This window comes from Jaculus jaculus, chromosome 8, assembly GCF_020740685.1.
Source record: "Jaculus jaculus isolate mJacJac1 chromosome 8, mJacJac1.mat.Y.cur, whole genome shotgun sequence".
NCBI lineage: Eukaryota > Metazoa > Chordata > Mammalia > Rodentia > Dipodidae > Jaculus > Jaculus jaculus.
Window position 1 is genome coordinate 2,727,743 of NC_059109.1, and position 24,852 is coordinate 2,752,594.

Consider the following 24,852-nt stretch of genomic DNA (forward strand, 5'->3'; position numbering starts at 1 on the left):
TTCCTATAACACTCTAGATAGTCTGTGTTGGTCATATATATATATATATATATATATATATATATATACACATATTTTTTTAAAAATATATTTTAAAATTTATTTATTTATTTATTTGAGAGAGAAAGAAGGGAAGAGAAAGAGAGAGAGAGAATGGGTACACCAGTACCTCCAGCCACTGCAAACGAACTCCAGATGCAGGTAACACCTTGTGCATCTGGCTTATGTCAGTCCTGGGGAATCGAACCTGGGTCCTTAGGCTTCACAGACAAGTGCCTTAACTGCTAAGCCATCTCTCCAGCCCCTATTCTTTCTTTTTTACTTTTTTTGGTTTCTGAGGTAGCTCAGGCTGACCTGGAATTCCCTATGTAGTTTCAGGGTGGCCTCGAACTCACGTTGATCCTCCTACCTCTGCTTCCAAAGTGCTGAGACTAAAGTCCTGTGCCATATGCCCACCCTCTCTCACTTCTCTATCCCTCCCTCTCATGCTCTTTCTCTCATCCACTCCTCCCTCCCTTTCTTCTCCCTTCCTTCACCTGCAGCGAGTGTGAGCACAGCTCCCCCGCCCCGCCCCAGTCTCTCTGCCTCTTTCCCTCCACCTTCCCTAGTGACACGCCCCGCAAGCGGCCCTCCCCGGGTGGGGACCTACACTTCCTTCTGCGTGCATACCTGGGGGTGGGTAGGAGTGAGGAGCTCTCTAAGCGCCCCTTGTCCATTCCCCTTCTCGGTCCAAGGGTGCCTTCCCAAGGTTCTCTCGCCATACCCGGGTTTTGCTGATTTCCTGGCAGGACTCTGCCACATGCTTGTCACAGCGCCAATCCGCATCCTGTCCAGGTCTCCGCCGCCTGCCAGGGAGCAAGGTCCGTGACTGGCACACCTATGCACAGCCCCCGCTTTCCTTTCCCAAAGCTGCAGCACCAGCCCAAACCTGGGGCAGATTAATAAAGTACTTTGATTAATGACGCCCACGTGTCTGGTCTCCAGCCCTGCTTCTCCGACCTTCCCTCCTCCCCACAAAAAACCCAACACCTGACACTCCCCAGCCCCCAACTTCTTAATTTTGAGGCAAGCAAATCCAACCCAGTATTCTCTAGAAGGTTTGCATATCGTCCTTAGCAATGGCAGCGCGGCCAGCCGGTGCCCCATTGTACTTTGACTTGCATGAAGTAGAGGGACTCTGACCTCCCTTTCTGTCGCCTGAACTTGAATTGTCTAAACGGTGGCGTTGGCAAGCGCATCACACTGCTGCTGTAAGTGGGGTCGCGGCTGAGACCCAGTTCCAGGACTCTAACATGCAGGGCCTGGCTGACGCTGGCCCCCAAGAAAGCAAACAAAGGAATGGTGAGAAGACAGGAGAGGAGGGGGTGGGGCCATGGCCCAGGAGTTAGGACAGGTGAGGACACGGGGACTGCCCACCCTTAGCACTGTTAATTTCTCAAGCATGAAGGCCTGAGATTGCCTGCGCTTGATTCTGCAGCCCCCTGCAAACAGCTGAAGCATGTGTATTTGCACACACATGTGCATATGCCACGTGTATATCACATCACTCACGCACAGTGCTACACACGTGCACACAAAAGGATGGGAAAGAATTTTAATCAAAACATCCATTTTGTTACATACAAAATATGTCCATATCTAATTTTTTTAAAAGTTGCTTTAAAAAGTTACTTAAAAAAACAAAACAGTAGTCGTGAGTCCTAGGGGTGTAACATCTGCTGATGTCTGGCTAAATGTATATTCTATGCTTATCAAACTGCCAAGAAAGCACTTCTCTTAATGTTCATACCCTTATATTAATGCTACTCTCACTTTTGGTAGAGAGTCTTCTCTTTTCAGATGGCAGTGACCTTGGGACGACTCAGAAGGTATCATGGAGATAGAAAGAAATGACCGCAGTGCTCAGTACTGCAATATCTCTATCACACCTTCCAAGGCTCAGGGTCTAATGCGGAAGAGGTGGCGGAAAGAATGTAAGAGCCAAAGGAAGGGTAGGACTCCTTACAACATGCTCCCCTTAAACACAAAATGGCCTGGATATCCATGACCTCACAGTGCCTGACACTACCTACACAAGATGTTCATAAGAGGAGGAAAAGATCATGACATATAAATAAAAGAGACACTGATTGAGAGGGGGAGGGGATGTGATGGAGAATGGACTTTCAAAGGGGAAAGTGGGGAGAGAGAGGGTATTACCATGGGATATATACATTTTTAAATTTGTTTTGGTTTATTTTTATTTATTTATTTGAGAGCGACATACAGAGAACAAGGCAGAGAGAGAGACAGAATGGGTGCGCCAGGGCTTCCAGCCACTGCAGACAAATTCCAGATGCGTGCTCCCCCTTGTGCATCTGGCTAACGTGGGTCCTGGGGAATCGAGCCTCAAACCAGGGTCCTTAGGCTTCACAGGCAAGCGCTTAACTGCTAAGCCGTCTCTCCAGCCTGGGATATTTTTTATAATCATGGAAGTTGTTAATAAAAATTGAGTTTTGAAAACTGGATAAATATCTGCAGAAGGATGAAAATAGATTCTTCTCTCTTGCCATGCACAAGAATTAAGTCCAAATGGATTAAAGACCTTAACATCAGACCGGAAACTTTGAAACTGCTAGAGGAAAAAGTAGGGGAAACCCTTCAACATATTGGTCTTGGCAAAGACTTTCTGAATACAACCCCAATTGCTCAGGCAATAAAACCACAGATTAACCACTGGGACCTAATGAAATTACAAAGATTTTGCACTGCAAAGGACACAGTGAAAAAAGCAAAGAGGCAACCTACAGAATGGGAAAAAATCTTCGCCAGCTATATATCTGATAGAGGATTAATATCTAGGATATACAAAGAACTCAAAAAGTTAACCAATAAGGAATCAAACAAGCCAATCAAAAAATGGGCTAAGGAGCTAAATAGAGAGTTCTCAAAGGAAGAAATACGAATGGCATATAAGCACCTAAAAAAATGTTCTACGTCACTAGTCATCAGGGAAATGCAGATTAAAACTACATTGAGATTCCATCTCACTCCTGTCAGATTGGCCACCATCATGAAAACAAATGATCATAAATGTTGGCGGGGATGTGGAAAAAAAGGAACCCTTCTGCACTGCTGGTGGGAATGCAATCTGGTCCAGCCATTGTGGAAAACAGTGTGGAGGTTCCTAAAGCAGCTAGAGATTGATCTACCATATGACCCAGCTATAGCACTCCTAGGCATATATCCAAAGGACTCATCTCATTTCCTTAGAAGTACATGCTCAACCATGTTTATTGCTGCTCAATTTATAATAGCTGGGAAATGGAACCAGCCTAGATGTCCCTCAACAGATGAGTGGATAATGAAGATGTGGTACATTTATACAATGGCGTTCTACTCAGCGGTAAAGAAAAATGAAGTTATGAAATTTGCAGAAAAATGGATGGACCTGGAAAGTATTATACTAAGTCAGGTAACCCAGGCCCAGAAAGCCAAGCGCCACATGTTCTCTCTCATATGGGGATCCTAGCTACAGATGACTGGGCTTCTGTGTGAGAATGAAAATACTTAGTAGCAGAGGCCAGTAAGTTGAAAAGGAGACATAAAGGGTGGAGAAAGGAAGGGAGGAGGATACTTAATAGGTTGATATTGTATATATGTAATTACAATGATTGTAATGGGGAGGTAATATGATTGAGAATGGAATTTTAAACGGGAAAGTGTGGGGGTGGGGAGGGAGGGGATTACCCTGGGATATTTTTTATAATCATGGAAGTTGTTAATAAAAATTTGAAGCTGCCGGGCATGTTGGTGCACGCCTTTAATCCCAGCACATGGGAGGCAGAGGTAGGAGGATTGCTGTGAGTTTGAGGCCACCCTGAGACTCCATAGTGAATTCCAGGTCAGCCTGGGCGAAAATGAGACACTACCCCCCCAAATTTTTTTTTTGGAAAAAAAAAACAACAACATCCATTTTGGCCATCGGTGGTAGTGCACACCTTTAACCCCAGCACTCAGGAGGCAAAGGTAGGAGGATTGCTGTCAATTTGAGGCCACCCTGACACCACATAGTGAATTCCAGGTCAGTTTGTACTACAGCAAGACCCCACCTCAAAAACAAACAATCAAGCAAACAAAATAGGGCTGGGGAGATGGTATAGCGGTTAGGACACTTGCCTGCAAAGTCTAAGGACCTTGGTTCAATTCCCTAGTCCCCATGTAAGCTAGATACACAAAATGGCAGATGCATCTGGAGTTCGTTTGCAGTGGCTGCAGGGCCTGGTGTGCTCCTTCTCTCTCTCTCCTCTCTTTCTCTGTGTGTCTCTGTCTCTCTCTATGTCTGTCTCTCTTTGCTTGCAAATAATTTTTTTTTTAAATGAAGAAAAACAAACAAAATGCCAAAGAAGTTCTTATTGTTCCAGGGACAATGCAGTTCCTATGGGGGAGAGGGACAGCTTCTGTCATGGCTATGTCGCCCGTTGAGGGGGTAATCTTGAGATCCTGCTATTCCTGATGTTATGAATGCTGACACCACAACACCTTCCTTGGTGACTAAGGTACTGCCAGAATGATTGACATGCCAGTACTCCTCCCCACCAGAAGGAACACTCACGAAGGTAGAGATGCCAGGACTTCATTACCATGAGGACCAAGAGGACAGTCACTGGTCTTGGCAGAAGCAGGTGCTCAGTGCCTGTGACACTGTTTCCCTTACATGCTTCCTATAAATCACAGGCATTTTGTCCCAGGCCAGGCTGTTCAGCCATCAATCCACAAGGCAGAGTAACCGTCCCGTCCCTATTGTTTCTTCAAAGTGACTGAGCCTTACTCCAGGCTACTGTTATTCTTGGATCCTGATTCTGTCATCCTGTTCTTTGGTTGCCCCTGCTTTTTTTTTTTCTTTTCTTTTGCCACTTTGATAACTGTGTCTTCCATTCCACTATTTGAGTAAATTCTTGGAACATTGCCCATGAGAAGACGAAGGCCAGAGCTCTGCACCGTGTCCCTGGAGTCTGTGGGCAGAAAGCAGTGAGGCAGCGCTGCCATTCCTCAAAGATTGTATCAAGGAGTTTCTCCCCAGAGCCTGGCCATGGGCTAAGAGCTGGGAATGCAGGGGAGCCAGGTGGAATAGGCTGTGTATCTGCAGTGGGTTTGGGAGGAGACATGCTGTGAGATCTGGGACGGTGTTAGAATTCACAGCACTCGGGAGCACAGGTGGGAGGATCATTGTGAGTTGGAGACCACCTGAGACTACAGAGTGAATCCCAGGTCAGCCTGCCCCATGAGCTCCAGAGCAGCCTGCACCACAAAGTGAGGCTGCCTCAAAAGAAGGGGGAGGGGCTGGGAAGATGGCCCAGTGGACAAGGTGCCAGGTGGGTGTGGTGGCCTGCCTGTGATCCCAGCTCTGAGAGGCAGAGTCGTGGGGTCCCTGGAGGCTAGCCAGTGAGAGAACTTGCCTCAGTAAATAAAGGGGAGAAGGGTGGAGGAGGACATTTAATGTCAACTTTTGGTCTTTGTGTATCTGCACCCATGTGACCCCAGACACGTATGAACATGCACACACACACACACACACACACACACTCACGAGGTCTGGGGATGTTGCTCAGTGGCAGAGCACTTGTCTAGCCGTTGTGAGAGTGTAAATTCAAGTCCCGCAACTGGAGGGCAGAGGGAGGGGGAGATCAGGAGCTGTGTAGGCAGTAAGGGAACATGTTATCCCAAGAAATGTTCCCTGTAGCTGTTACCGAAGGGTCAATAGCCTTCCCTGAACACTAGAGGGAACTGAAGAGTGAATAGCTAACCTTTAGATCAGAAGGCAGGAAAGGAGACATCCAGTCCAGTCCTTTCTAGTTACATCTGCTAAAGAGCCTGTTCTGAGCAAATATCTTTGATGCCTTATCTGCTTCCCTTGGACCTGCAGCTAATTCCATATGTTGGCCTTAGGATCCTCCTTATAAATTTGAACCCCAGCCTGGCTCAAGGCTTCACCCTGCATCCCGTGGGAAGACCGCCGCCCCTCGCTACACCTCGCAATGAACAGTCTGTCCTAGAGACCAAGTCTGGTGTTCTTTCTTGCTGTTCTACACTTTCCTTACAGCTGCTGTAAGTGCAGTGACTCACTAGCGTGTGTCGTTTACTGTGTGTCTTAGTCTCAAAGGTTTGGTGACAACTGACATAGTGATCAGATAACCGGACTTTTTTCTTGTGGGGTTCAAGGTAGGTCTCCCTCTAGCCAGGCTGACCTGCAATTCACTATGTAGTCTCAGGGTGGCTTTGAACTCACAGATACTCCCACCTCTGCCTCTCCAGTGCTGGGATTAAAGGTGCGTGCCACCACGCCTGGCTGCTCTTTTTTCCTTCCCCTCCCCCTCCCTTCTTCCCTTCCTTCCTTCCTTCCTTCCTTCCTTCCTTCCTTCCTTCCTTCCTTCCTTCCTGCCTGCCTGCCTTCCTTCCTTCTCTCTCTCTCTCTCTCTCTCTCTCTCTCTCTCTCTCTCTCTCTGTCTCTCTTTTAAGACAGAGTCGCACTAAGTATTCCCAGTTGGCCTGGAACTCATGATATAGGCTAGGCTGGCCTCGAACTTGAAGCAATCCTCCTGCCTCTGCCTCCTTAGTGCCGGCGTCACATATGTGCCCCACCGTGTCTGCCCTCCGGTCTTGATCCAGTTACAGCTGAGCCCAGCTAGGCGGCCTGAGACGGTCCCTTACTGCATTTCCCTACAGCCGAGTCGACTCGTGGCTGTCTGTCGTGAGGCCGGATCGAGCATTAGAGCATTAGGAGCGCCCCGCTTTGCTCGGCACCTGGCCCGTGAGGCGCTCTGCTGTGTTTAACAGCTTCTCTCTCATTCCCAGAGCTATTAGTCTCACTTCCTGCGTTCTATTTTCAGCCCTTTGGAGGAGTGAGTTCATGGCTTTCTAGTAATTCTGGGTTTTCTGGTGCTCCCCGCTCACATTTCAGAGGATTTCAAAGCCCACAAACCTGCCACAAATCTCCCAGGCTCACGGCCCCTTTGCCTGCACTTTGGGGACAGCCCAGCACCCCCTCTCCTGTTTGGGACGCCAGCATCCCCTTTGCTTATGAGGCAGGGGTCGTGGTGAGGGTTTTGTTTCTAAAATCCAGCTGGGCGTCTCTCCTTCACGGCCGGCGCCCCGCCCCACCCCATGCTGCAAGCTTCCTTCTTGCTCTGGGTGCGAGGCACTCCTCCCTCCTCTCCTTCCCTCCCTCCTCATTCTCCAGCTCGGGCTCCCCGGGCACAGGCTGGTGGGTGAGGTGCAGGGCTGGCTGCGGATGCCACGTGATGACCCAGCCGCCTTCGCTCATTCCACCTTCAGCCATTCACTTGTTCACAGGGCACGGGGACCCTGCCAGTCCTCAGCTACCTTCCATCCTGCCAGCTCAAGACACATCGGCGGCAAGTAAGGGCAGGTGGGCCAGCCTCAGAAATTACTTACCTTAGCGGGTAACTGCCAGGAAAATGTGAAAAAGAGGTTAATCCACTGGTGTTAGAATTAAGATCAAAGAAAATGGAAGGGTTGGTGTAGTGGTTGGCGCAGGTCTTTAATCCCAGCACTCGGGAGGCAGAAGTAGGAGGATCGCCATGAGTTCGAGGCCACCCTGAGACTACATTGTGAATTCCAGGTCAGCCTGGGCCAGAGCGAGACCCCACCTCAACAAAAACAGGAGAGATGTGCACGTGTGCCCACCGAGGGACTTCACAGCAGCCCCGGTGGCATCAGCCTAGGTGGCAGCCAGTCAGTGACTATTGGAGAACAGGGCGCACGAGCCACAGTGTCCAGCTGTTCGGAATGAGGTTCTGTCAGAGTCACGAGAACAGAGTCAGAAGATGTGACGTTTCCAGAAATGGAAACAAAGCAGAAGCGCCCACTGGGCGAGGTGGTACATGCCTTTAATCCTAGCACTTGGGAGGCAGGGGCACTGGGAGCACCGTGAGTTCGAGGCCACCCTGAGACTACACCGTGAATTCCAGGTCAGCCTAGGCTCTAGCAAGACCTTACCTTGAAAAACAAAAACAAAAACAAAAAGGTCAAAGTAGAGGTACTAAGGGGTGCAGGGAAGCAGGTGGGAGTTTCAGGGTGGGTAGGCATGAGCAGTGTATGGTATACTCTGGAACTGAAATTCATTGAATCAATTTGTGCAGTTGTTACAACAAATAACAAATGTGAAGAAATTTAAAAAAAAAAAAAGGGATGGCTAAGGACTAGGCGTGGCAGTACATGCCTGTCTGTAATCTCAGCACTCAAGAGACAAGAGGCAGAAGGGCTTCCTCAAGTTCAAGGCTAGCCTGGTCTATATCACAAGACCATGTCTCAAAGGCTCGTGCCTTTAATCCCAGCACTGGAGAATGAGGTAGGAAAATTTCCATGAGTTCAAGGCCACCCGGGGTGAACGGGCCAATGCTGGCACAAACGGATATGGCACACTGTCAGCCCCTGTGGCATTTCAGCTGCGGCTGGCAGAAAGAAGGGAGGACTGGCTGGCAGACGGCAAGAGTTTTCTGCAAAGAAGGACCCGGAGGCAAACCTCTGTCTTTCTCCAGCCCCACCATGGTGCATGAGGCTCCTGCAGGTGGCAACACACCCACAAACCACTCCACCCTTGTCCAGCGTGGGGAAGCAATGACTTTATTGGGATCTTAGAGCATAGTTGAAGGGTTCCTTACAGGAGTGAGGACTCTGCAGCAGCCACATCACTGACAAGCCCACCGTATTCCAGGCAATGACTCAGGACAGCTGCAATTAGAGTACCTGTCCAATGTGTAGGCAGATCCATCAAAGAGTCTTCTCTTGCCGGGCGTGGTGGCGCACGCCTTTAATCCCAGTACTCACTCGGGAGGCAGAGGTATGAGGATCGCTGACAGTTAAAAGCCACCCTGAGACTACAGAGTGAATTACAGGTCAGCCTGGAAGAGTGAGACCCTGCCTCGAAACACACACACACACACACACACACACACACACACACACACACACACACACAAAAGAACTCTGAGGACTGGAGAGATGGCTTAGCAGTTAAGGCACTAGTCTGTAAAGCCTAAGGACCCAGGTTTGATACCTCAGTACCCATGTAAAGCCAGATGTACAAGGTGGCGCATGCATCTGGAATTTGTTTGCAGTAGTTGGAGGCCCTGGTATACCCATTCTCTCATTCTCTCTCTCTCAAATAAATAAATAAAATTTAAAAATAAAAAGAACTCTTAGCAGGTATGGTAGCACATGCCTTTAATCTCAGCAGAGGTAAGAGAATCACTGTGAGCTCAAGGCCAGCCTGAGACTATAAAGTGAATTCCAGGTCAGCCTGAGCTACAGTGAGACCCTACCTTGAAAAACCAGGAGAGAACTCTTAAAATTAGATCAGTCAGGTGTGGTAATGCATGTCTTTAGCCTTAGTATTCAAGAGGCTATCTTGGCCTACAGAGTGAGTTCCAGGTCAGCCTGAGCTACAGTGACACCCTGCCTGGAACCAAACAAAGGAGGCAAGAGATCATCTTGGGTTACCTCAGACCAACATGTCACCATCCGTGCCAGAAGATGGGACACACTGCGAAGAGACAGCCGGACAGCAAGGCCATGAGAAGATGGAGGCCGAGGGAAGATCCACAGCCACAAAGCAGGGAAGACCTGGAACAACCAGGAACTAGAAGGAGCAGCAGCATGTCCCCGTGTGCCTTGGGGACATGGCCTGCTGGCACCTCCAAGCCAGCAGAGAATATGTTGGATTAGGCCACACTGCTCTAGAGGACCAACACATCACCCCTGCCAAACACAGAGGTTCTTCCCCCACACTGGCTGCACTGAGGGGGGACTGTCATGCTTCTTGGGACACTTGCTTCCCTTTCCTTCCTGACGCCACGCAGAGGCCCCCTCGGGGGGCGTGTTCAGCGCTTCCGAGCCGGAGCCCTGGGGCCGCAGCCTCGGAGTGTCGGAGGTGCCGCTCCGCTGTCCTGAGTCCTTGGCGAAGCCACCTGCAGGTCCTCTGGTGGGTCTCGCCACTGGCCACCAACACTGGAACTCTCCTCTGGCAGGCAGCCAGCCCCGCAAGAGCTCCACAGCTGCTTAGGGGAAGAAGGAATCTGTCCCCGTAACTTGCCACTTTAAATGTGCTTCCCACCAGGCGGCCGTGATCCCACTGTGTCCGTCTCTATGAAAGCCAAGGAGCCTCACCTCACTTCCTAGGCGGGCTCAGTTCAGAAGCTAGGTTGCTGGACTTCAAAAGCTCTGTTCAGTCAGTGGCTCTGGGTTGTCATGCAACATTCCAAGAATGAATCTCACAGCTAATGAAGAATGAGGGTTTTTTTTTTTTTTTGGGGGGGGGGTGCATTGAGGTAGGGTCTCACTGTAGCTCAGGCTGACCTGGAATTCACCATGTAGTCTCAGGGTGGCCTCGAACTCACATGGCGATCCTCCTACTTCTGCCTCCTGAGTGCTGGGATTAAAGGCATGAACTACCCCACTTGGCTCAGATTGATTTTTTAAAAAGATTTTGTTTTTATTTATTTGACATAGGGAGGGAGAGAGAGAGAGAGAGAGAGAATGGGCACACCAGGGCCTCTAGCCACTGCAAAAGAACCACAGATGCGTGCACCCCCTATGCATCTGGCTAACGTGGGTTCTGGGGGATTGGACCTGGGTCCTTTGGCTTTGAAGGCAAATGCCTTAACCACTAAGCAATCCCTCCAGCCCTCAGATTGATTTTTGAAATGACCAGGCTGAGATGTGGAGAAGTGAAGTTCTGGCCCAGTCATCAATCCCCATGAGGTATCCTGTGGCTCCTTCCCAATCAGGGAACAGCTCACGTTCCTCATTGGGTGACTGAGCTAGGGAGGATTCAGCGACCACCTGTGAACTTAGCAAGAGAGAAGCATGGGAGAACCAAGGGTGAAAAAATGGGAGGGCTGGGGCTGGAGAGCTGGCTTAGTGGTTAAGCACTTGCCTGTGAAGCCTAAGGACTCTGGTTTGAGGCTCGATTCCCCAGTACCCATGTAAGCCAGATGCACAAGAGGGCACATGCATCTGGAGTTCGTTTGCAGTGGCTGGAGGCCCTGGTGCTCCTGTTCTCTCTCTCTTTCTTCCTCTGTTGCTCTCAAATAAAAATAAACAAACAAACAAAAAAAAAAAATGGGAGGGCTTCATGAGGACCTGCTGGAGCCTGTGCCTGGTTTTCCTAGAGCCCTGCCCTTCTCCTCAGCAACCTGCCAGCTTGGCCAACTCACAGGTCAGCTGTAAGCCCTCCTCTGTGCTCCCCACTGAAGGACTCTCCTCCAGCCCCAAAAGAAAAACGGGCTCTCCACGAGCTCATGACCTGTGAACTAACATAGTTTAAGCACCTTTAATCTCTAAGTCATCTCCCAGCTTCCATTTTACTTTATTAGAAAAAAAAATGTTTTTGCTCTGGGCGTGGTGGTGCATGCTTTTAATCCCAGCATTCAGGGGGCAGAGATAGGAGGACTGCCATGAGTTCGAGGCCACCCTGAGACTACAGAGTGAATTCCAGGTAAGCTTGAACGAGAGTGAGACCCTGCCTCAAAAAAACAAAAAAAAAATTGTTTTTTTGTATTTTATTTATTTATTGGGGAGAGCAGAGAGGGAGAAAGGGGGGGCATGCTAGGTCCTACAGCCCCTGCAAGCGAACTCCAGATACATGTGCCACCTTGTGCATCTGGGTTATGTGAGCTCTGGAGAATTGAACCTGAGTCCTTTGGCTTTGCAGGCAAACGCTTTAACCCCTAAGCATTTCTCCAGCCCCTACTTCATTTTTTTTTAAGTTTTAAATTTTTATTAACATTTTGCATGATTATAAAAAAAATCCCATGGTAATTCCCTCCCTCCCCCCTGACTCATTTTTGTTTTTTTCGAGGGAGGGTCTCTAGCCCAGGCTGACCTGGAATTCACTCTGTAGTCTCTGGGTGGCCTCAAACTCACAGCAATCCTCCTACCTCTGCCTCCCGAGTGCTGGGATTAAAGGCATGTGCCGCCGCGCCCGGCTCCCTACTTCACTTTTTGAAACAGAGTCTCATGTAGCCCATGCTGGCCTCAGACTTGTATGTAGCTGAGGCTTGACCTGATCCTCCTGCTTCTGCTTCCCAAGTGCTGGGATTATGGGCATGTACCAGCATGCCTGGCTTGTGCCAACATCTCTTATGTGAGAGAATAACAGGTCAGCTTTGCTCTCAGGAATTTTAAACACCTCCCACATACAACCTAACCTCGTCCGTGTGCTCAGGAGTGAAGCCAGCACTGGAGTGGGCTGAGCACACCCTCAGCATACCTCCTCTTCTTAACTTGGGCTGTTAAATCAGTAAGCAAGTGCAAGAATCATAAATGATTAATCCCTACTGGCCAAATAGATTCCGGCACATCTTCATGATGAATCCCACGAGCTGTAAGAGAATGAAGTAGGGCTACCGGGAGAAAGATGGAGACATTTGTATAATATAGTTACTAGGAGTAGAAAAGTAAGACCAGCCTTCTTTTATTTTTTTCATTAAAAAAATACATTTATTGGGTTGGGGAAATGGCTTGGCGGTTAAGGCGTTTGGCTATGAAGCCTAAGGATCCCAGTTCGATTCCCCAGCACCCACATAAGCCAGTTGCACAAGGTGCATTTGTCTGGAGTTTGTTTTCAGTGGCTAGAGGCCCTGGTGTGCCCATTCTCTCTTTATCTCTTCCCCTCTCAAATAAATAAATAAATAAAATGTTCAAAAATATTTATTTGAGAGAGAAAGATGCTGGGGAAGGGGCAGATAGAGAATGGGGGACTGAAAACAAACTCCAGACACATGTGCCACCTTACATCTGGCAATCTGGCATCTGGGGAATTGAATGTAGGTCCTTAGGCTTCGCAGGCAAGCTTCTTAACCACTAAGCTATCTTTCAAGGCCAATTTTGTTCTTTTTTTTGAGGCTGAGTCTCACTCTAGTCCAAGCTGACCTGGGACTCACTCTGTAGCCCACGCTGACCTCAAACTCATGATGATCCTCTTGTCTCTACCTCCCAGGTACTGGAATTAAAGGTGTGTGCGACCATGCCTGAGTGAGACTCAGCCTCAAAAAAAAGAACAAAATTGGCCTTGAAAGATAGCTTAGTGGTTAAGAAGCTTGCCTGCAGCTTCATAGTAAATTGTATTTATAGATACACTGGAGTGGGGGCGTACACATTTAATCTCAGCACCCGGGAGGCAGAGGTGGGAGGATCATTGTGAGTTTGAGGCCAGCCTGGGACTATGTAGTGAATTCTAGGCTAGCCTGGGCTAGAGGGAGACCCTACATCAGAAAACAGCAACAATAAAAAAAAAAAAAAAAAAAGCAGAAAGAAGAAACTTTCCTGGTGTGGTGTGACACACACCCTGCCATCCAGCACTGGGGAGACTGAGGCAGGATAGTGACAGGCACAAGGGCCGCCTGGGCCGCGGACGGCGCTGGGGCTCCGTGGGCTGTGGACCGTTGCAGACAGACGGTGAGTTGTTGTGACTTCTGTCCTGTGCCGGAGACTGCAGATCCCCTGTGCCCCCACCTCCCACCCTCCTGCTCCATGCGCAGTGATATGCCGGGCGACCGTGCGCTCAGCTAGGACCACAGCCCTCAGGCCCCCCTGCGCAGGGCTCCTTAGAGGATTGGTTTCTGGCCGACACAATGAAAGCGGAAGTTGCTGTTTGCAGAATGATCCTTAAGGCCTTGTTACACTTGCCCAGCGCTGGCGCCTTGTTAGAGATGCAAAACGCTGGGCTCAGCCCTTACCTGCTCAGTCAGCATCTACATTTCTCAAGCTCACAGATTGGTCTGCTCATGCATTAGTTTGACAAGGGTTTGCTCTAAAAGAAACCCACAGCTGGGAGTGGTGGGGCACGCCTTTAATCCCAGCACTTGGGAGGCAGAGGTAGGAGGATCGCAGTGAGTTCGAGGCCACCCTGAGACGATATAGTGAATTCCAGGTCAGCCTGGACTAAAGTGAAACCCTACCTTGAAAAAAAAAAAAAAAAAAACCCAAAAAACAAAAGAAACTCACTCAGCTTCCTCTTTATTTAATTTTTATTTATTTATTTATTTGACAGAGAAAGAGGGAGGGAGAAAGAGAGAGAGAGAGAGAGAGAGAATGGGCGCACCAGGGCCTCCAGCCACTGCAAATGAACTTCAGACTCATGAACCCCCTTGTGTGTCTGGCTAACATGGGTCATGGGGAATTGAACCTGGGTCCTTTGGCTTTGCAGGCAAACACCTCAACCGCTAAGCCATCTCTCCAGCCCCCTCTTTTTATTTCTTTTTAAAGTTGTGTGCCACCACACCTGGCTACATACAAACTTTTCAATACAGTAACCACTTGTCTCAAAACAAATTATTTATTGCTAGAAATCATTACATGATGTAAAGTAAAATCCACCGTATTTTTTAGTATTGTGAAAAACTCACATTGCTCAGCTCCTAATGCCCTCAGAGTAGCCACTAGGTAGTCCAGTATCGTCTACTGACACGTGTAATTACCCACCTGGGACCCCAGCAGCATTCCTGCTCTAACATTACGTTGAAGCAAAGGGTCTCTGAGGACGCGAGTCCTAGAAGGCTTCTTCAACGAGCTGCCAACTCAATCTTCGGAGCCAGGCTCCCATCCCAGGGCTGGGTCACAAAGCTGACGACCTTCCCTGGCACCTCGCTCCCCACACAGCCCACCCTTCCTGCTCCGTGGACATAGCCCTGCAGGGTGGGGGGAGTCATAATCGACAGCCAGTTCCACACCAGCGCTGTCTGGGCCACGCGAAGCTGTGTCTGTGGAAACAAGGATGTCTGGGGGCTGGAAAACCCCTGCCCTCGCAGCATCTGGATCTCGGGGTCATCCAGGATATTTCGTAGCGAGTTGGCGGTGCCAGAGCTGCTGCAGAACACCAGGACGTCCCTAGGGTCCAGGCTGCTGCGCCTTGATTAACACGCTGTTTGAGGGGCTGCACCAACTCTGTCCTCTCTGCTCCCTTTAGCTTCTGACGCGTCTGTCGGACGTGAGGCTTGATGCCGTGCAGCTTGGATCTGGTGATGGTACTGAGAGTCTGGGTTGGCAACTTTACTCAGCAACTGGCTTACACAGTCAGGAACTGCAGATCCCACCACTGCTAGCTGAGCTTTGGGTTTAGAGGGGTCTTGTAATTCACTCGGGCCTTCTGCGGTACGGTCATCTCCAAGATGTAGTCCACCGGTTCCAGGAAGCTTTCACCCAGCGGTGTGTCCTCTTCATTCAACAACATGAAGGAGAGATGCTCCAAGCTGATCAGCCGACTTTCCAGAGCCTTCCACAGACCCCATGGAGTGGCCGTGCACATCTGCGGACCGCTGTCTGGACACCTGCAGCTTGATCCTACGTGTGCCATGACCTCACGGTGTCTGCTGCACCTGCAAGCCCAAGGCCGTGCCAACGACTGGGCCACAGCTGGCACCTGCTTGGCTAGTTCTCGGGAAGGTCCAGGAACCAGGCCCCGGGGGCTGTGGCAGGGCGGGCGTCCAGTTGAAAGGAGAGCGGCGGTAGGTCAGGGCCTTGCCACAGCTGGGTTCCGCGCAGACATCCTGGTGGCCGCCAAGTCCTGGGGGTGGTCTTTGACTGCACTGCGGCTGGATGCACCACTTGGGCACAGCTTCCTCAAGTGCACGAAGCTGCCATGGGGTGCTAGTCCCGGCGAGCGAGTGAGGTGAGCCCCACATACAGTTTTTTTTTAAAAAGATTAAAAAAAAAATTTGAGAGACATAGAAAGAGGAGAGATAGGCTGGGTACATCAGGGTCTCTAGCCACTGCAAACTCCAGAAGCCTGTGCCACCTTGTGCATCTGGCTTATGTACGTACTGGGGAATCAAATCTGGGTCCTTTGGCTTTGCAGGAAAACGCCTTAACTGCTAAGCCATCTCTCCAGCCCTCAGCTTCCTTTTTGTTTCCAGGCCTGGAATGTGTAGGTGATGGCTGCAGAAGCCATTTTCTGCCCATTATGTAACCTTGAGCTATACCCTGCACTGAAGACAGCTTTAGGCAGAGCAGGAGCCCAGAGCCGCCTCATGGCCTGGACTGGCCAGTCTCTTGACTTAACATGGAAGAAAAACCTCTACATTGAATGTTTCCTGCTAAAAAGAATCCAGGGCTAGGGAGCTGGCACTTGCTTGCAGGGTTTGCCAGCCTGGTCTTGGTTCTCCAGTGCCCCCACAGAGCCAGATGCACAAGGTGGGTGCAAGTATCTGAAGTTCATTGTGGCGTGCCCATGCAATTTCTCCCTCTTCTTGCAAATGAGTAAATTAAAAAAATATATTTTGGGGCTGGAGAGATGCCTTAGTGGTTAAGGCACTTGCCTGCAAAGCTTAAGGACCCATATTCTACTCTCCAGATCCCATGTAGCCCAGACACACAAAGGTGAGGCAAGTGCAAGATCGCATCTGCCCAGTAGGTGGCACAAGTGCGCCACCACACCTGGCCCACGATTATTTTTTTAAATATTTTATTTATTTATTAGATAGAGAAAGAGAGAAAGGCCCAGAGAGAGGAGCACTGGGGCCTCCAGCCAATACAAACAAACTTGAGACGTTGTGGCACTTGCCTTTAATCCCAGCACTTGGGAGGCAGAGGTAAGAGGATCACTGTGAGTCCAAGACCACCCTAAAACTACATAGTGAATTCCAGGTCAGCCCAGGCTAGAGTGAGACACTACCTCCAAAAAAAAAAAAAAAATTAAATAAATCAATTAATAAACTAAAATAAGATTTAAAAAGGAGCTATGCAAGTGTATAGATTTGAAATCAGAAAGCCCAAGGCAAGATTGGACTGTAAATTCTCTTGGTCCTTGGGTTGAAACAAGCTCAAAATCTTATCTTTTTTTCTATATTTAACTAATTAATTTCAAAGACAGAAAGAGGCCGATGGATGAGTGAGGACCTCCAGCCACTGCAAATGAACTCAAGACGCATGTGCTACCTCGTGCATCTGGTTTACGTGGGCCCTGGGGAATCGAACCTGAGTCCTTAGGCTTCACAAGCACACTCCTCAACTGCTAAGCCAGCTCTCTATCCCAAAATCTCATCTTTCCCCACATTCCTACTTCTTGCCCACAGGTGTACCAGTAAAGGAATTCAGTAGCTATTATATTACTGCTTAGCATGTCTCCTTGGGAGTTGACAAGTAAGGTGTGTTGTTTTTACATCATTGAATATTCCTATTTATGTAAGGTTTTCTCCCTAATTTTAGGTAAGCTGGACATATTTTTCATCTGTACAGAATGTCAGCTATTTAAGATGTCCTAATGAGTCACACACAATTATATTAAGTTTTCCGGAGACATCAAGCTTTTAAAAGTTGTTTATTTCTAACAGTACCTTATGTCCCACATTATAAATCATCCCTCACACCCTAAAATATACATTTTTAAAAACCAGTATATGCTTTTTAGAATTGACATATCTAAACCCTGGGAATAGTCTGCAATAGGTCAGAGCTCATGCAGATTGAACAGATAATGTTCAGCTGTAGTTTTAGAAATGCTTCCAAAAGTGTTTCATGTAAAGACATTAGCAGCTAGGTATGGTGCCTCATGCCTATAATCCCAGTACTTGGGAAGCTGAGGCAGGAGGATTTCCATGAGGTTCAAGGCAGGCTGGGCTGCACAGTGAGCTATAGCATGAGACCTTGTCTCAAAAGGAGAGGAAGAGGGGCTTTGAGATGGCTCAGTGGTAAAATCTGATGGTCTGAGTTCAATTCCCCCAGGACCCATGTAAAGCCAGATGCGTAAAGTGGCACGTGCACCTGGAGTTCATTTGTGGTGGCTAGAGGCCCTGGCATGCCCATGTGCCCATCCTCTCTCTGTCTCTTCCCTTATTTCTCTACTCTCAAATAAAAAATGAAAATATTTTTATAAAAGGAAAGAAAAAAAGAAAAGAAAAAGAAAAAAATAATGTAGGCATGCCCCCTTTAAGAATAGGAACCGGGCTAGGGGAATGAATGACTCACTGGTGGAGCATGTGCCAGTTGCAAGGACCTGGGTTCAGTCCCCAGCAGCAAAAGATTTCTAATAAATTGGCTGGGCGTGGTGGTGCACACCTTTAATCCCAGGCAGAGGTAGGAGGAGGATCCCTATGTGTTCGAGGCCACCCTGAGACTCCATAGTGAATTCCAGGTCAGTCTGGGCTAGAGTGAGACTCTACCTCAAAAAAACCAAACACAAAATTAAAAGCAGGATGAGGAACAAGAAAATAGCCGCGAGTGCTGTTATTACTTACATAATATTAGTGATCCTGGTCAGCGCCGTAGGGAAAGAAAGAGAGACAAGACATCAAGCTTAGGTGGGAAGAGGCGAGGCTTATCATTTGTGGACTGTTGTGGTCACATTCGCATGGCCGGTCTTCAATCCGCGCTGGAAGGCAGCGAGCAGCCGGCAGCCAAGTAGGAAGAAGGAAGGGACCCTTTTCACCCAGAGCTTCCTCATATGAAGTCCCCCTCTGAGGGGGCCACCAGCTCTGGGGGAAGGACTTTCTTCTTCAGTGAATCCTTCCTGGAAGCAACCCCCGAGACCCACCCGAAAGGGATTTCTGTGGATTACTAAGCAGATCATGTGACAAAACCTTAAGTATCACGTGGATGATCTAAGGACATACATAGAAAATTAGTTACAATCAACCTCAAAACTAAGGCCAAGGGAGGTCCCTGATGCCCCCAAAACATTATAGGCCATTGCCGAGGCCCTTGGATCCCCGCCAGGAATAGATGGTAAGACCCTATTGCTGAAGACACCACATACTTGGGCTGCAAGGCCACTGAGAACTCCTGCTGGAACTGAGCTGATAACCTCCTCCATGTAGACCAGCTGACAGAAAGCTGGAAGAAGCCATTCTGCATGTAGTTCAATGGGAGAAAGAGATACCACCAGTGAAGATACTCATGGAAAATGTTAATAAAAATTGAGAAAAAAAAACATATTTGATAAGAAAAAAAATATTTTAAATAAAGAACGTTTTGCTTTAAAAAAAAAAAACAAACAAAAACTAAGGCCAAAACTCTATTGTTGCTAACAAGTGAGCGCAGCACAGGAAGTCGATGTCGGGTCGCCTGCGCTGGCTGGCTTGTGACTCCAGGCCTGGCCTTGCTTTGGAGGTGGGCCAGTGGGAATATATGGTGGAGGCTGTGCCTCAGTGATCCTTTCTCCTTGTTGCAGTCCGGTTCACATTGCTGGTAGAAATCACCCAATCAAAAGCAGCTTCGGGGAAAAAGAGATTTACTTTGGCTTACAGGCTCGAGGGGAAGCTCCACAATGGCAGGGGAAAACGATGGCATGAGCAGAGGGTGGACATCACCCCCTGGCCAACATAAGATGGACCACAGCAACAGGAGGGTGTGCTAAACACTGGCATGGGGAAACTGGCTTTAATACCCATAAGCCAGCCCCCAACAATACACTTCCTCCAGGAGGCATTAATTCCCAAATATCCATCAGCTGGGGAGCTAGCATTCAGAACACCTAAGTTTATGGGGGACAGCTGAATCAAACCACCACATTCTGCCTCTGGCCCCCATAAACTGATATCCATACATGATGTAAAATACAATGCATTCAGTCTGACTTTAAAGTCCCCATAGTTTTATCAATCCTAATGCTGTTCATACATCCCCATAGTCCAAGATCTTTTAATTGAGACATAATACCAAAAAATAACCTCAAAAAATCCATAATGGCACAGAATAAATATTCACACTGCAAAAGATGGCATTGAGCATCAATAGCAAACAAACATTTAGCCAATACAAAATTTAAAACAACTAGGGAACACATTAAACTTAAATTCTAAGTCCAATAACTCTAGTCAGTGACAAGTCTCCACGTCTGATAATTCTAACCAGCAGCAAGACTCTGGCATTCCAATTCTGCCCCTCCAGCTAGGCTACTCACAGTCCTGGGAAACTTCATCGGGGTCGGCAGCTCCTTGGCAGCCATCTCATGGTCCCGGCATCTCTACTGGGTCTCCACTGCAATCCACGGTTCATCCTCATGGCCCCATGGGGCCTCTATGCAGGCATCCAGCAAACCCGCTTCACACTGCCCATGGCCATTTCCAAAACACAAGACCGTGTTACAAACTCAATGACCCTCTTTTTCTTGCATTTCTTTTACTCCACAATACCAGGTAGGGTGCCAATTTGTTAATCCAGGGAGGAATAAAGCAGACTTTGAAGAACAGGACACTCCTTGAGCACTCATGCCCCTTCAAAAGAGTCTACATTCTTCCTGTTGCCCCAGCACAGGTCAGCTAGCCCAGTCTCAAAGGCAGTAATCTCTCAGTTGCAGCTGAATGGGCAACAGTTCACCCAAAATTTTTCTTTCTGTGCCATATCCCTCTGCTCACACCAGTTCATTTCTACGCAAAGCAACCCTGCACAACTTCTCAGGACACGGGCATAACAACAAGCTTCTCACACAAACTGCCAGCCCAGTCCAAGCAAAGCTCTTTCTCACCCTCACAAGCCAAACCTCACAGTCCATAGTTCTTACTGCATTCAGCTCTTTCAACTCTGAGCAGAATAGTCCATCAAGCTGTACTTACAGCACTGCCAGGCGTCTCTTAGGCCAAGGTTTCAAATCCTCCCACGTTCCTCTTGAAAACCAGCTCCAAAAGGCCAAAGCCACACAGTCAGGTGTCTAGCAGCAACCCCACTCCTCGGTACCACTTTACTGTTGCAGTCCGGTTCACATTGCTGGTAGAAATCACCCAACCAAAAGCAGCTTCTGGGAAAAAGAGATTTATTTTAGCTTACAGGCCCGAGGGGAAGCTCCACGATGGCAGGGAAAAATGATGGCATGAGGGCTGGAGAGATGGCTTAGCGGTTAAGCGCTTGCCTGTGAAGCCTAAGGACCCCGGTTCGAGGCTCGGTTCCCCAGGTCCCAAGTTAGCCAGATGCACAAGGGGGCGCATGCGTCTGGAGTTCATTTGCAGAGGCTGGAAGCCCTGGCACGCCCGTTCTCTCTCTCTCCCTCTATCTGTCTTTCTCTCTGTGTCTGTCGCTCTCAAATAAATAAATAAATAATTGAAAAAAAATGATGGCATGAGCAGAGGGTGGGCATCACCCTCTGGCCAATATAAGGTGAACCTAGCAACAGGAGGGTGTGCCCAACACTGGCATGGGGAAACTGGCTATAAAGCCCCAACAATACACTACCTCCAGGAGGCATTAATTCCCAAATATCCATCAGCTGGGGAGCTAGCATTCAGAACACCTAAGTTTATGGTGGACACCTGAATCAAACCACCACACTCCTCTTCGTCCACCCTTTGCCCACCATGAGGTCAGTGGCTTTACTCTGCCCTCCCCTGCTGCTTTGTCCCGGCCCAGGGGACCAGGGACTGAGACCTCTGACAGTCTGAACCCAAGTCAACCCTAGTTCGCCTGGTTTTTTCAGGTACACTGTCAAGACAAGCAACCGTCTTCTCCCACATCAGCAAAAAAAATCAACTTTCTAGTATTAGAAAGAATTAGACAGTAATCTAATTTAGAACTAGAAAGGATCACTTTCTGATCTATCAACAGAAGGATTCTGTTCATGAACACACAACGTGTGTACTTTTCTGTGCATGGAGCCAGGCCCTGACGTGTATGCTGCCTTAAACATCTCGGCTCAGGCTCAGGACTGTTGTGTGTTATGAGCTGAGTATTTTTACTGTACATAAAGGCTTTCTGTTTTCATAATGGTTTAATTACAGAAAACACACTTTTAATATTTTCCTGTTGTGATTACCAGTATGTATTAAATTAGTGTATCTTTGGATAAAAAACCAAAAAGATTCTACTCATACTAGCCAAACTAGAACACACCTAGAAACCAGCTTAACCAAAATTACACAACTGCTCATCAGGAAAACCTTAACAGTAGTAAAGGGCACCAGAAAGAGCTGAATAAGGGCTGGAGAGATGCTCAGCTGTTAAGGCGCCTGCTCACATAGCCTGACAGCCTGGGTTCGATTCCCCAATACCCATGTAAAGTCAGATGCACAAAATGGCGCATGTGTCTAGCGTTCATTTGCAGTGGTAGGAAGCCCTGGCATGTCCATTCTCATTCACTCTCTCTCTCCCTCTCTGTGCAAATAAATAAATAGTTGTTTTTTTTTTTGTTTTTTTTTTTTTAGAAAAGAGTGCTTTCAGGGTTGGGAATTTAGGTCAGTGGATGAGAACTTGCCTAGCAAGTGCAAGGCCCTGTGTTTGGTCCTCAGCACCATAAAACAAAAACAAAAACAAACAAAAAGAACCAAAGAGTGCTTGCTAGCCAGGAGTGGTGGCGCACACCTTTAATCCTAGCACTTGGGAGGCAGAGGTAAGAGGATCACCATGAATTTGAAGCCAGCCTGAGAATACAGAGTGAATTCCAGGTCAGCCTGGGCTAGAGCAAGACCCTACCTTGAAAAAGCAAAACAACAACAACAACAAAAAAACCAAATAAAAAAAATAATAAAATAAAACAGACAGAGAGAGAGACAGCAAAACTCAGTTACACATATAGCTTTCCAGGGTCCTATGTTTACAGAAAAAATGCTTAGCACACACCACTTTAAAAATCAGTTTTCTAGACGTAGGCATGGTATCACACACTTTTAATCCTAGGGAGGCAGAGGTAGGAGGATCACTGTGAGTTCAAGGCCACCCTGAGACTACATAGTGAATTTCAGGTCAGCCTGGGTTAGAGTGAGATCCTACCTCATAAAAACCAAAAAAATAATTATGTGTGTATGTTTTATTTTTTATTTTTATTTATTTATTTGAGAATGACAGACAGAGAAAGAGGCAAAGAGAGAGAGAGAAAGAATGGGTGTGCCAGGGCCTCCGGCCACTGCAAAAGAACTCCAGACACATGTGCCACCTTGTGCATCTGGCTTATGTGGAGCCTAGGGAATCGAGCCTCGAACCGGGGTCCTTAGGCTTCACAGGTGAGCACCTAACCGCTAAGCCATCTCTGCAGCCCCACGTGTGTGTGTTGTGAAGCAAGGTCTCTGTGGTGGTCTGAATGGAATATCCCCTACTGGCTCATGTGTTTGGAGGGCTTGGTCCCCAGCTAGTGGCAATCTGGGAAGGTGGCAAAGCCTTTGGAAGGCGGCGTGTGCTGGAGGAGGCGTGACACTGGAGGACAGACCTTCCCGTTGGTCAGTCCAGCCCACAGCAATTTCCTCCCTGCTGCTGCGACAAGACGGGACACCCAGCTGCCTGTCAGGCTTTACTCACCAGGATGAACCTTCTTCTCAAAACTGCAAGCTTCCAGGCTGGGCGTGGTGGCGCACACCTTTCATCCCAGCACATGGGAGGCAGAGGCAGGAGGATCGCTGTAGGTTCAAGGCCACCCTGAGACTACATAGTGAATTTCAGGTATTAATGTATTAATTTGAGTTGGAGAAATGGCTGAGTTATTAAGGCCTGTGAAGGCTAAGGGCCCAGGTTTCATTCCCTAGTACCCAGATACACAAGGTGGCACATGCATCTGGAGTTCCTTTGCAGTCACTAGAGTCTTGACTCCCTATTCTCTCTCTCTCTCTCTCTCTCAAATAATTAAATACAGAATGCCTCAGTTTAAGCCGAGCAGTGGTGGCGCACGCCTTTAAGCCCAGCACTCGGGAGGCACAGGTAGGAGAATCGCTTAGAATCAAGGCCACTCTGAGACTACATAGTGAATTCCAAGTATTAACTTAAGAGAGAGTGAGAGAGACAAAGAAACAGAGAATGGGCATTCCAGGGCTTGTTGTTACTGCAAACAGATTACAAACACATGCACCACTTTGTGCATCTGTCCCTATGTGGGTACTGGGGAATTGAACCCTGGCTGGCAAGAAGATACCTTTAACTGCTGAACCATCTTCCCAGCCCCTATGTATTTTATTTTATTTTATTTTTAATATTGTTTATTTATTAGAGAGAGAGAGAGGCTGGGCACTCCAGGGCCTCTAGCCACTGCAAACAAACTCCAGATGTATGCAGCCCCTTGTACATCTGGCGTATGTGGGTTCTGGGGAATTGAACCCAGGTCCTTAGGCTTCACAGGCAAATACCTTAACCGCTAAGACATTTCCCCAGATCCCCCTTTTGTTTGTTTTTTTGAAGTAGGGTCTTGCTCTAGCCCATGCTGACCTGGTCTCAGGGTGGCCGAGAACTCACAGTGATCCTCCTACCTCTGTCTCCTGAGTGCTGGAATTAAAGGTGTACACCACTCATAGGTGCCAGACAAAGCCAGACTCAAAATGTGGCACAAGCATCTGGTGTTCTTTCGTAGTGGCAAGAGGCCCAGGCATGCCTGCACACATGCAAATAAGTTTTAAAAAATTTTAAGTAAAAAAGTGGCCAGGGGCTAGAGGGATGGCTTAGTGGTTAAGGCATTTGCCTGCAAAGCCAAAGGACCCTGGTTCAATTCCCCAGGACCCACATCAGCCAGATGCACAAGGGGGTGCATGCATCTGGAGCTCGTTTGCAGTGGCTGGTGGCCCTGGCGTGCCCATTCTCTCCCTCTCTCTCTCTGCCTCTGTCTCTCAAATAAATAAATAAAATATATTTAAAATGATAATTAGTAAATGAACTGTGTCCTCCCCACTTATCTCTGTATTCATCTAACAGCGTTTAAAGCCACTGCAGCTTGCCAGCTGAATAATGAGATGAATTCTCTTCACACAAGAAAATGAGATTTAATTATTTATTTATTTGCAAGGAGAGAGACATTAGGTGTGCCAGGGCCTCTTGCCACTACAAACGAACTATGAATTCCAGACGAATGCACCGCTGGGCATCTGGCTTCACATGGGCGCTGGGGAATGAGCCTGGGTTGTTGGGCTTCTCAGGCAAGTGCCTTAACTGCTGAGCCATCGCTCCACTCCTCTG

The 24,852-nt window shown here is 48.2% G+C and overlaps 1 pseudogene; it reads right to left on the bottom strand.

Moving 5' to 3' along the window:
* Positions 1 to 5,606: 5,606 nt before the first annotated feature.
* The window catches only part of LOC101598726, a 28,266-nt pseudogene continuing 9,020 nt past the window's right edge, over positions 5,607 to 24,852 (bottom strand).